General features: G+C 48.3%; 1 protein-coding gene across 1 annotated transcript in view; it reads left to right on the top strand.

The window, feature by feature from the left end:
• The window catches only part of ARK2C (arkadia (RNF111) C-terminal like ring finger ubiquitin ligase 2C), a 124,071-nt gene that overhangs the window by 1,060 nt on the left and 113,336 nt on the right, over window positions 1-9,675 (top strand). The window lies entirely within an intron of this gene.

Genomic DNA, 9,675 nt, shown 5'->3' on the forward strand with positions numbered 1-9,675 from the left:
CATCCCCTTTCCCTTACATTCTGCTAAAACAATAGCTTGATTTTTCCCCTGTTCCCCCACCCCAACATTTCTTCCATTTTCTTTTAATCAAAAATTCCCACCTCCCAAAGCAAATCCGAGATGCATTTAGATTCATTTTTTTTTTTTTTCTCTTTTTGTATCTGCCTCTGGACTCACATTTCTCTTCTTGGAAATGTTTCTTCTATCCTCTCCCACTCCACGTCTGCTTAAATCCCTGCTGGCTAAGGCCTCCTCCCCCCACTCCCCTCCCTCACACTCAGAATGATGTCTTCCCTTTGCAGACCAGGGCTCCACTACCAAGTCAGAGTGGGGGGTGGGGTCGCAGGGCCAGAGCTTTTAGTGCGCCCCAGGGACCAGACTGGGCAAGGCAAGGCAAGCCCAGCCCCCTTTCTTCCAGCCCAGCTGTCCCCAGCCCCAGGCCTCTCCCCAGCACCCCAAAGGCAAGCTTGGCCCCCTTAGGCCTGTTTGAACCGCAGTTTTTTTGTGTGATGATAGAATGATGACATTCTGCATTTATCAAATCTTTTTTTTTTCTTCATTGTGTAGCTCAGTGAATGGTCAACTCGCTGCTGTGTGCGCTGTGACCCTTCTGCCTCCGCATTTAGCTGTATTGTGACACCCCTCTTAACCATTTCCTGTCTCCATCTGAGGAAGGCATTGCTATTTAAGCGGCAGTATCCCCTATCTCAGGCCAGCCTAGTCTTGGGGGGCAGGCAGGGAGGAGGGGCTGCGAGGAAGAAGAAGAGGGGGGAGCTGGACGAGATCTTGAAATGCCAACCCCCTCCCCCAGTGCACAATTATCTCTTATTACTTGGCATTTCCTCTTAAAACGGGTGTGGAACATTACGCTAGGCAGAAATTCAAAAATGATTAAGAAGGATGTTGAGCCTGAAAGTATAATTATCCTGATTAAATCATTATCATCCTCATTAATACCACCGATCTCTAAATACCATTGCAGGATGCCGATTTCATGTTTTGAAATTCAAATTGCTCAGCTGCTTTTATATTTTATTTTGAATACCCCCTTTCCTCCCCAAAATCCCACCAAACAAATTCTGCCCGTCAGTCAAAGTTTACTTTCATGGCAAACACACCCACAGGAAATTCAAGGGCTGAGGGGTGAGTTGGGCTGAGGGTAAAATTTAGCACAATGTGATAAGAATTCATGACCTTCCGATAGAGGATACTAATGCTTAACTCAACAAGGTCCTAAACCACAATCTTCTTGTAAACTATTAGATAGTCTGCCAGCTTAAATCTGTTCTTTTTAGTTTCCATTGTAGTAGTGTAGGATGTAGGCCATTTCAGAATAGATGTAGAGAAATAACCATTTTTGTATCTTCATCTTGTTTAGCCGAGTACATTGCACTGTAAATCCCTGTTAAGTGGATTCCTTTTGCCTTGATCTGGAGGCTGCAGCCCCCTGTTTTCCAGTTATCTGGGTGACCATTAGCTGGCTTCCTGGCGGCCCCCAGGCATAACTGAGGATTGCATTTAGGTGGAGGCCAAAAAGCAAAGAAATCTGTATGCATTAAATATAAAATATTTGAAATGACAATTGCTGCTATTCCAAACTCTGAAAATTTGGTGTGCCAAGGTCCCTAACTTAAGGGGAGCCTGGTCACAGTGTCTTAATTGTTTAATTATACAATGTCAAGAGCATCTTTGGACATCCGCCCTGGCCCTCAGAGCTGCCCCTTTAACAGCCGGCTCCCTTCTGCTGCCTCGCCCACCAGACCTGCTGAAAAACTGAAACAAAACAGCAGCAATAATGAAAGAATAAGGCCCCCACTTTGAGGGCCCTTCCAAAACAAAGTCCCAAGTAGCCTCCCCAGACTGCCATTTGGCAATCTGAAAGTAATAGAGGAAAAAAAAAAAAAACTCAAAAACCGAAAAGAAACAAGAATCCCAGCAAAATGGTTTTCCATTAAACAGGGGTAGCGTGTTCTGCTGTGCTGAATTACTTCCTGTTCTTATTTTGTGGGTAATTTTTTCTGTATCAAATATCCTTTTGGTTGTGTATCTTTTTCACCTTTTCTTGTACTAAAACTAAAGCATGATCTGTATTTTTTTCCATCCCCCAGTTGACAATGTACAGCGCTCGGTTAGAGATGTTACCCTGCTGAGACGTGCTGTGGTCGTGTAGCCCGGCCATCTGCTCATTGTACGCTGCTTTTGTTCTGTCGCCCTTCCGAAGCATGGTGGGCCCAGCCTTTTTTTTTGTATCGTGTGCATGACGACATTGTTACACACAGAATCCACTAATACTAATATACAATCTCTCAATAAAGAACTAGTTTTCCTATATTAACCTAGTGTGCTTTTTCTCTTGCCGTTTTCCCATTTATTGTTGTATCCTTGCTGTTTAGATTTTCCCCTTGCTTTTCTATCCCCACCCTCACCCACCCACCACCCCCACCTCCCATTGTAAGATTCGAGTGAATGCTTTTTCTTTTTACATTTTTTTTCTTTTTTCTTTTCTTTTTTTTTTGTGGTACAGATATGGTGACTTTAATCTCATCTAGTCCATATCTTTTTACAGTAGTCGTATGAGGTGATAGGTGGGGTCAATTGTCCTGTCACAGTGAAACAGCTCAACTGTGTAGAGAGAACCCCTGTCTTTGGCCACTCAAGTACCCAACAGCTTCCACAGTTCATGGGAGTTTCCAGGTTACATGGGCACTGGGTTTATGATGCTGGTAAAGAGAAGGGGATGTAACACGTAGGTTGAGAAAAGGGATACTGTTCTTAACTAGCAATCATGTAGCATTTCAGACTCGCCTGAAAAACCCATTTTGAGTTGTGTTTTAACTTTTCTGTTTACTGTCTCATTGATTTACTGTCCTTATGAATCATGCTGGGGGTGATACGTTACATGTAGTCGAAGCCATAATCTGCAATGTTCAAGTACCCTCTTCTGTGTACATATTTAAATCCTTGGGATCTGCAGTGTAAGTTTGGCATTGAGATCCTCGATGAGGAAGATGATTGAAACAGAAACCAACTCAGACCTCCCCCACCCACATCCCAGGGCCAGCAGCCTGACCTGCCTGTTACTGCAGAAATAAGAGGGTCTGTACCCTCTGCAGGCTGTGAGCCTGTTAAAGCTGATTATAGCCTAGTTGCCTGACAGCTGCTTCATCTGTGGCCCTAGGGCTTCTCTTAAGAGAAAGAAAGCCAGATAGATCTCTGCCATTGTGTGTGTGTGAGTGTGTGTGTGTGTGTGTGTGTGTGTGTGTGTATTGTGGGTGTGAGGGAGATCAAGAGGGAAGTCAGGACCTACCTCCAAATTGAATTGGAAGAAGAACCGCTAAAATGTGTCTCCCCCATAACTGTATTACAAAAGCCAGTGGAGAGGTATTTTTCTCCCCAGAATGGAACCTCAATACAAGCATTTGTCCACTACACCTATTCAATTTCAGTCCAGGACAAACTTTGCTAAATGAGGCATTTTAGACACCGAGGAAATCAGTCATTAAAAACATTCATGGTTCCTTCAAAGGGTTATCATTTTGGAGTCACTCCTCTTTGGGCAGATGGGCCCAATACTCACTCTTCTGGGCTGTCCCCAATCCTGTCCTCCTCCACCCCCACTCACCTCTGCCTTCCCCAGCAGGTGCACCCCTACCTGACCACACTGCTCCCTTGCTTTCTCTGTGGCTTCACGCGACTCTCCTCTCCCCCCATGATGCCCCCTTGGCTCTGGCCCTTTGTTCTCATGCTCATCCCAGCCTGGGTGGGAAATCTGAGCTGATTTACTGTGACACACGGACACACATGGATGTTCCCAGCGGAGGCTCGTGCCGTAGTTGGTGCAAGAAGAGATACGCAGTTCCACAAAGCTAGTCCTTTGAAGATTTTCTTTTTTCTCTTTTAAAAATTTTGGTTTAAGTGAGACTTCTAATTTGAAAGACAGAAAAAAAAACTCATCCCCAAACCCAACCTCAACAATAATAGAAGGATCCTAAATAAGGTGATCACCCGCATTTTTGTCCTAGAGCACAGTGGCTCATTAGATCAATAGGAACTAATTCCAAGATGATTTTCCGAAATTACCGTTATGTCAGAATTGTTTGACAACACATTTTGAGGATAGCTGAGAAACCTAGTAATAATATAGAAAGCTTTTGGGTTAATGGGAAAACATGATTTAGCAATTTATCAAATCATGCTATATTTGACCGAGATTGTCAGCACTAAACACTTACACACAGAGACATCCCCCTGACTGGACCCCTTCAGAACTACAAAGCCAGTATGCTTTATTTCCCCTCTGGCCACCTGACACTTACCTGTTTTAATCACTTCTGACTCCGGGATGTTGAAAAAGCTGTCCATTAAGTAGATTCTGTCCCACAGTCACTGTAATAAGATAGACCACAACTCTTGTTTTATGGCTTTTCTTTCTGAACAACAGAACTTCTCTTTTAAAAGTAGCATCAGATAAGGCCTACTTAATGAGTTTTCTTAAATAATACTTTTCATAAGTCAGCAAATCCTCTGAATCATTGAAAGATGGGGAACATGCCACCCAGGGGTGTTGCTGGCACACTGTGGGACCTTTCCCTGAGGCAAAGGGCAGGGGACAACAGGCCCATGACTCTGACTCAGGGTGACTTTAGTTCTCTTAATCCGATATAACCACGGTTGCACCAATGTGCAAGACATCTGTGCCTTAGTTTCCCTATGGATTAAATAGCTTTTTTAAAATCCCTGGCTTAACATTGCATAAATGCAAATTCATATTTACTAGTTTCTGGTAGGGTTAGCCACAGATGAACTGATACATTTCCATGAGAATTGGGGACAGGAAGCTTACCTTGGAGAGGCTCAGGTTTTCTGGATAACCTAAGAATGAAAAGCAAATGTTCATAACCCTGCAGCAGAACCCCTCGCAATGCCTGTACCTCATGTGTTCAGTCATTCATTCATGCACCACTCACTTGTTCGTTCATTTAGTTAATGAGTGTTCATTGAATTCTTACATGGGGCCAAGAGCTGTGCTGAGGGGAGGCAGAGAAGTGGCGATCTGGGGGCCTCTCCTGGGGCTTATGCTGAGGCCGAGAGATGGGTGCTCAGGAAAGCAGATGCTAAGAGGCTATGGGCCAAAGTGCCCAGTGAATGGCAGAATGTCCACACTGGTGGGGTAGAAAGAGCTTGGGGTGGGCCAAGGTTTGAGCTCTAGCCCATTCTTGACCTGGAACGGTGAACTTAGGCCACCACGCTGAGTATCACTAATGACCATCTGAAAGCTTCTAGGATAGGGTGTGTCTAAACCATTCGAAGGCACCTGGCATACTGCAGGAGCCTAGGACACGCCGATGGCTGCCCTTCCCCTGCACAGCTGCAGGAGTCTGTTGGCCTGAAGATCTACTAAAGTCAAAGATGCCCTTGCAGAGGAGGTGGGTTGTGATGTGCCTGGAAGGGTGGTCATGTTTAGGAGACAGGAAGAGGGGCCAGAGCTCCAGGGAAGGGCAAGGAATGGGCGAGAACTTGGCCAAGGCCCGTGTTTCTACTGATTTGGCTAGAATAAAAAGTGCACAGGGAGGGAGGTGTGTGTGTATGTGTGTATGTGTGTGTGTGTGTGTGTGCGCGCGCGCCTGTTGCCTTACACAGCTACAAGGGGCACTTGGAATGGCTCTCACTAGAGCACAACCCCAGGATTGCATAGTGCTGGGTCTTGCATATATGGGGGGAATGGGTGGAAGAGTTTCTAAAGGACTTGCTCTTGGGACATGGGGAGTGCTCTGAGAAGGTAGTTTTTAAGGAATGGATTCCAGCTGCTGATGACAGGGAGGGATGAGACTAGGGGGCTGAGGTCGAGGCAGAGGCCAGGGCAGGCTTCTAGGGGAGATGGAGATCCAATCTGAGGCCTTGGGATGGAAGAAGGCTTTACCACAAAGGGGAGTTCATGCAGAGGGTGCCTGGGAGAATGTAAGACCATGAAGAAAAGGATAGGAGGACAGCCAGTGCCAGGGAGAAAGGAGTTGAGTGTATAGACAGACATACAGAATTTGAGATGTCATGGCAGAGGGATGAGGACCATTGCAATGTCTCAAAGTTAAGATTAAAAAAAATTTTTTTTACCATAGGGTGCATGTGCTTGCTTGGGAGAGACAGAGTGAGACAGAGAGAGAGAGAGAAAGTGAGAATTCATCCCCGGGAGGAGGGGGTGTGGCCAGGCTGCCATCCCTTCTCCTTTGTTCTCCTCGGGATTTTTGGCATGCACACACACAAGCCCATCATGTTTTCAGGCAGCTGGGTCTGGGACGAACTGTGGAGTCGGCCATGTTGGGATCCAGTACCTTAACTGCCACACTACCTGCTGGCCTCAGAGTTGAGACTTTGAAATACAGATCCCAAGTTGGAGTAGGAAATAAGTTTCAATAATAAAAATCCTCATATTTACATGCCACTCCCCTCAATCTCCATGTCTGAAGTTTCCTTGGTGGGTTATCCACATGCGTCTTTAGATATGCAGTTCACCTTCTGGGTCACCTCTCCTACAACATTAATTCCTAGGGGAGCCATGCCACTCTGTGCCCCAATATCTGTTTGAAGATTTTTTTTTTTTAAATCAAATTTGTCCTTCTTGGACCAGCAGGTGGGGTGGTGATTGAGGTGCTGGACTCATACATGGCTGACCATGGTTTGAGTCTCGGACCTGGAGGCTTGCTTTCTTGCTTTCTCTCTCTCTGCCTCTCTTTGCTGAGTGCATGTGCCCTATAGCAAATTAAAAAAAATAAATAATTAAAGGAAATTTGCGCTTCTTAGGTATAGAGACCCCTAGGTGGACAAGTGCCAGGATGTTGTCCATAGGTTTGCAAAATGGTCATCCCCCTACCCATGGGAGAAAGAGGAGCTGCAAGGAGCCCACCCTAGACAGAAGAGTGGGGAAACTGAGGCAGGGGAATTGTGACTGGAGACCAGAACAAGGGCAAACATGGGGGCATAGGCTTTGATCTCAGGAGTGGTCCTGTCTGAATAGACGTTAGCCAGCTTGAAGCTCTTTCTCTCCCATCATCTCATTTTCACCTCATGTAGCCTATGGGGAGTTAACTGAGGGGGAAGACCAGAGGAGGAAATAGGCCATAGGTGGCCAAAGGCTTTGCTGCATCCCTGTTACCCCCCTATATCTAAGCCAGAATGGAACCCTCTATGGCTTGCAGGCTGTCAGGAAGCTTGTCAAGCCAAAGAAGGGAATCCCTGCTTTTCTGTATGTCTGATGAGACCAGCTTTAAGTGCCAAACTCATTGCCTCACTGGGAGAGGCCTCTTTCCAGTTCATGGCCTGCCAGGCTACCAGGAAGTCCACATCCCCAACACTGAGCCCTGCACAGCCGAGGGGACTCTGAGAGACAAGCCAGTGCATGGGAGACAAGAGAAGCACCTGGAGAGGAAATGAGCTGGGTGCTGGGACCTGGGGTGGTGAGTCCTTTAACCTTCAGACTCCAGCTCAGAGGAAGTCTGGCCATCTCTCTGGGGGAACTCAAGGGAGACGTGGTCTGTGCTTTGATTTCCACAGAAATGCTAGGTGTCTCCTTCCTGAGGCTTGGACTCCCCAGCTGTGGGCCTGTTAGACATCCTTTCTTTAGCTATTTTGATGCCTTCATGAATGAAACTTATATCCTGTCATGGAGGTAATGGAATCACATTTTGGAAAGTTTAGAAAATAATTCCAAATAATTCTCTTAAGTGTCCACTCCTCTGGGGTCATGTTAGCGAAATGCCTTCCATATTTTGGTTCCTACATTTGGCATTTGTTTTTGGAAGAGCTGTAAACAGTATTGCACAATTTGGGATTCTTCATTGTAAATGCAACCTATGTCACGAGCTTCGCATCTTTGCTACACAGTTTTCACAAACATCACTTTTAATGGCTGCACCAGGTTCCACTCGAGTGGTGGCTGTATAGTTGGGCTTGGTGGCTTCCAATGCACGCAGATGGCCACTCTAGGGCCACCACAGACAGTTCTACTCACTGCCACTTTTGCTGTCTAGCTCTGTGGGGAGGAGGCAGTTAGTAAGGGAGCTTTGTCAGCCCCTCTCCTCAGCAGGCCCAGACAGGTGGGGGCAGGGGCAGAGTAGAGGGTGCTGGAGGGGAAGGAATAAGATGTGAATGAACTGTCCAGAGACCTGGATTCTCAGCCCTGGTTTCACCACACACACGTCCACCGTGGTCTTGAGCAGGCCGGTTTCCTTCTACTAGTTCCATTTCCCCAGCAGCCCAGTGGGTGGGCCCAGTGTGCGTTGCAGGGCTTGTCCTGTGAAGTGATGCATGGGAAGCAGTCTGAGAGCCAGCCAAAGGCCACGGTGGCAATAACCGATGGCAGTGGAATAGTCCAGCTTTGAGTCCTACTCTGTCAAGGGCCGCCTGTGTGACACAGTGGCCAAGGCTGACTGCTCTGCAACTTCCATTCCTGTCTGCCAAGGGAGATCATTGGCCTAATTGCCCCTTCCTGCTCTACAAAACGGTGATTTCCTCCTGAGGAGAACAGCTTCCATTTCTACTGAGTGCTGCCTTGCATCAGGATGACAGCCACACCCCCTTTAGTATTCCATGTGACCTTTGCTGGCAGGGGACACTGTGGGTAGGTTGGAACGTCCTGCCTGGCCCAGATTACGCCAGTCAGCACAGACCCCAGGGCTCCCACCCAGTACAGACCCCAGGGCTCCCGCCCAGTTGAGGCTTGGTACTATCGACGCCATGCTTTCCTTTCTGCGTGTCCCTGAAGTGTGCCAGTGTGGGCCTGTGGGGATGGGGATGGCCACCCCAGGGTGACCTGCCCCATGGTGCTGTACCCTCAGATCTCAGTGCTAGCCTTACCTCCACAGGGAGAGGCAGTGGTGGCTGCTGACTCAGCACCAGCCTGCTGGTGGAGGGTGGAGGGAGAGGGGGCGGAGGACTTTCTGAGGCTGGGAGGAAGTGAGAATTCAGCCAACACCTGTCTCAAGGAAGGGCAGGAAGCTTTGAAACAGCTGCCATTCCCCTCTGGGGCTGAGAGTGGGAGGGAGGGGGGAGGCGTTCTCCATGGTGTCTCCCTCCCCCCAGCTGGCTCAGCGCCAGCTCTCCTCCCCCAGCTGCCAGGCCCCATGCCCCCCTGCTCAAGAGCTCAGGGGCCTCCTCTGGGCTGCCTGTACCCGAGGCCTACTACCTCCCAGAACAGTTGCTTCTGTTCCCAAAATCTGTGGGAGTGAAAGGGTTAATGTGCCCCCTCCCCTCCCACCGGCCTCCAACCTCATGGAAACAGTGGCCTTCCAGAAGCCAAAGGATGGCTCTTACCCCAGGGACCTCAGTCTCCCCCCTGAGGGAGCAAGAATGGACAGAGGGAAGGGCCTTTGGACCTATGTTCTGGGGCAGTTGAGGGAACATTTCTTCTTCAGGGCTTCTTGCATTGCCTGTCACCCCCTCTGTGCCCAGGGAGGAGATGACAGAGTAGCTGGGATAGCTTCAGTTACATTCCAGGATGCCAGGGTGGGAAGGTTACAGCTTGGGCTCCCCTTCTGGGGATTCATGTCCCTCAGCTGAGGTAAATGACAGACCTGAAGAGGCGCTGGCAGGGCTGGTCAGGAGGGAGCTGGGCTTCCTTTGCCCAAAGCAATGCTAAGCTGCCCCAGGGCCAGGATGCCCAGCAGACAGGCCTGCCCCCCG

This window comes from Tupaia chinensis, unplaced genomic scaffold (genome assembly GCF_000334495.1).
Source record: "Tupaia chinensis unplaced genomic scaffold, TupChi_1.0 Scaffold000119_2, whole genome shotgun sequence".
NCBI classification, from domain to species: Eukaryota; Metazoa; Chordata; class Mammalia; order Scandentia; family Tupaiidae; genus Tupaia; species Tupaia belangeri.